Genomic DNA, 3,458 nt, shown 5'->3' on the forward strand with positions numbered 1-3,458 from the left:
GTCAGACTCGACTGTGCGACTGAACAACAAAAAATCCCTTTATCTATAAAATATATATATATATTTTAAAAGGCTGCAGAACTAAGGAAGGGGTTAATTCTCCTTCTTGTACTGTACCATTGCCCTGATCATGAAACGTCGTCGTCCCCCTTTCAGTTAAGGGGGGACAGACTGGCACAATACAGGTATTTGGGGGCGTGCCATAAGTAATGTGGAATTTTGGCTCACCTGCCGAAGTGCGTTCTTTTCTCTCTCAATGGTGCCCATCATTTCCTCATGCTTCCTCTCCTCGCGCAGGTTGCAAAACTGAAAGCCCCCCCCACAGGAAAAGACATTAATGACATCCTTGACCGATAAAGAATGACAAGCAAAATAACGATGCTTCATTTATTTATTTATTTATTTGTTAGATTTCTACCCCGCCCTCCCGCCGAAGCGGCTCATTGATTGTGACGTATTCGGATGCCTCACGTTTCTCTGCAACAGGGAACCCCCAATTGGCTTATGGCATCTCCCTGCCTCTATTTTTATCCTCAGAACAACCCTGTGATGTAGGCCAGGCTGCGTGCCTGCTGCCCCGAGTTCACTGAGTGAGCTTCCATGGCAGATGAGGGTTCAAACCCAGCTCTCTCAGAACCCAGCCCTACACTTGAATCGCCACAACTTTCTTTCCCTCCGTCCCTGCCCTTGAAATCTTGGACACTGAAAGAGAAGAACAAGATCTACGATCTCTAGCACTGCTGTTATGACCGCCCCCTTATGCTCTTAGTAAACTTTTCCCATTTATTGCACGTTTTCCTCACTGAGGTTGGATCCAGACAGCTTCTTGACTCAGTCTCACCCAATTCCCCTTCAGTTTGGTGTCGTGGTTAAGTGTGCAGGCTCTAATCTGGGAGAACCCGGTTTGAGTCCCCACTCCTCCACTTGCAGCTGCTGGATGACCTTGGGCAAGCCGTAGTTCTGGCAGAGCTGTCCTTGAAAAAAGAGCAGTTTCTGTCAGAGCTCTCTCAGCCCCACCTACCTCACAGGGTGTCTGTTGTGGGGAGGGGAAGGGAAAGGAGTTTGTAAGCCGCTCTGAGACTCCTTCAGGTAGTGAAGGGCAGGGTATAAATCCAATCTCTTCTTCTTCTCCTTCTTACAGAACCTGCCCTGCATGGCTTTGGGCAATGCAAGTCCCATGATCCTCGGCATAACATTTCTGGTGGTCACAAGGGACACTCCTCGTCCCTTTATCACCCGTGGAAAAGCTGTCTGGATCCAACCTATGGTAAACATTCCCCCTGCACTGAATAGTAAAGGTTTCCCTTCCTCGAAAGCTAGTCGAATCTGACTCTAGAGGGTGGTGCTCATCTCCGTTTCCAAGCCGAAGAGCCAGCGCTGTCCGGAGACTTCCCCATGGTCATGTGGCCGGCATGACTAAACACCGAGGCGCACGGAACGCTGTTACCTTCCCACTGAAGTGGTACCTATTTATCTACTTGCAATTTCTTGCTTTCGAACTGCTAGGTTAGCAGGGGCTGGGGCCAGAGACGGGGGCTCACTCCATCACGCGGCACTCGGGTCTCGAACTGCCAAACTACCAACCTTCCAGTCTGCAGCTCAGCTTCTTAACCTCTAAGCCACCGCGGCACTGAATAAGCTGCCCATATATGCTTATCGCATTCTGGCTCCGGAAACAGCCCTCTGACTGAAGGAGAACAAAGTCCTTTGTTCGGAGAGGCGAGAACTCCACCCTGCTGGTTCTCCAAAAATCCTGAAGATTTGTGGCTGAGCGGAACTGGGAACTGGGAACTGGGGCAGCATCAGCTCCACTTTCACATTCTCGCCATCTTACACTCACTGAAGTCCCAGATTTCCCGCCAACCTAACGGGGTCTGTGTGACGGTACCTTGGTAGACATCGCTTCCAGCTGGGCTCCTCGGTCTTGCAGCTCCTTCTGGAGCAATTCCTGTGCCGCGTGTGCTCGGCGGAGCTGAGACTCCTCAAATGACAGCTGCCTTTGCAAGGAAGAAATGGCCCCTAGCGAAGCAGAAGGGGAAATTGTTATGGGCAACATACAAACCAGGAAACCCCGAGGCTGTTCTTACAAGCTGGCAAGGTTTTAACAACCATTATGACACAGAATTCAATGCTACAGGTTCAAGGAGGGCCAGAAAAAAAGGGGAATGTACAAATTCATGCAAGAGGTGGTCTATCGACAGCTATGGTAAATGGAACCTCCACCTTCAGGGGCAGTGTACCTCCAAAAACCAATTGCTGTGGACATGTATGCCCCAAATTTGCTCATGAGCCTCCTAGAGGTGTCTGGTTGGCAAATGTGGGGAGCAGGACGCTGGCCTAGATAGACCGTTGGCCTCTAACAAGAAGAGAAGCGATTGGATTTATACCCCGCCCTTCACTACCCGAAGGAGTCTCAGAGCAGCCTATGATCTCCATTTCCCTACCCCTCTCCGCAACAGACACCCTGTGAGGTAGGTGGGGCTGAGAGAGTTCTTTTGAGAACTGCTCGTGAGAGAACAGCTCTGAGTGAACTTGTAACTGAGACCCAAGGTCACACCAGCAGCTGGATGTGGAGGAGTGGAGAATCAAACCCGGCTCTCCCAGATTAGAGTCTGCGCTCCCAACCGCTACACCAAACTGGCTCTCCAAACAAGCTCAGTTGACTGTTTCCCCTTTGGTACCCGTTGCGATGTCATAATCGTTTTTCGCTTTCTCCAGCTCTCTGTTCAGCTCGCCGTTCATTCTCTGGGACTCCTGGAGCTTGCGCAGGGCAGTTTCCTCTTCCCCTTCCGGCTCGGGCTCCTGCTCTGGCACTCCTTCCAGATGCACGATGGATTCGACGCCAAAGAGCAGCTCTTCCCCACTCTCCTCCCTCTTCTTTTGCTGCTGCTCCATGTGCTGCAAAGATCGGGCACCAAAAAGAACGACTCGGGAGGGCCAGGGTCGGGCGTGAGAGAGAAAACCCCGAGCCGAACCGGAAGACCGAAACGGGAGGCAGGTCTTTGAGAGGACGGGGCCAGGGAGGCCAAATGTCCCAGACCAAAAGGCTTGGACAATAACAGCCTTTCTTTCCGTTATTTTGGGGGCCGGGCAGAAGAAAAAGGGAACGCCGGAGGTGCTGGTCAAGCACTTGCAGCATTGATGCCATCGTGGCATGCTGCCGTTCCAGGCGAAGGGCTGCAGCTCTGATCTTCGGGGCCCTCATCCAAAAACCCGACACCTGCTGAAGCTTGATAACAAATACCAGCTCTTGGCACTGTCCCGCCCCTTCCTGTTGTGACTTGTCACCAGGGGTCATTTCGTAGAAAAAGAGGCGCAGGAGCTCATTAGCATAAGCATAACTCATTTGCATATGTCACACCCACTGACGCCATCGGAAGTGTGTCAGAAGGCAACACCCACCGCTCAGGCTCCACGGGACTGTTTTGGATTGCTAGATATTGGGGGGGGGGGGAGAG

The sequence above is a fragment of the Gekko japonicus genome, unplaced genomic scaffold (assembly GCF_001447785.1).
Source record: "Gekko japonicus isolate JY-2015 unplaced genomic scaffold, Gekko_japonicus_V1.1 scaffold558, whole genome shotgun sequence".
NCBI classification, from domain to species: Eukaryota; Metazoa; Chordata; class Lepidosauria; order Squamata; family Gekkonidae; genus Gekko; species Gekko japonicus.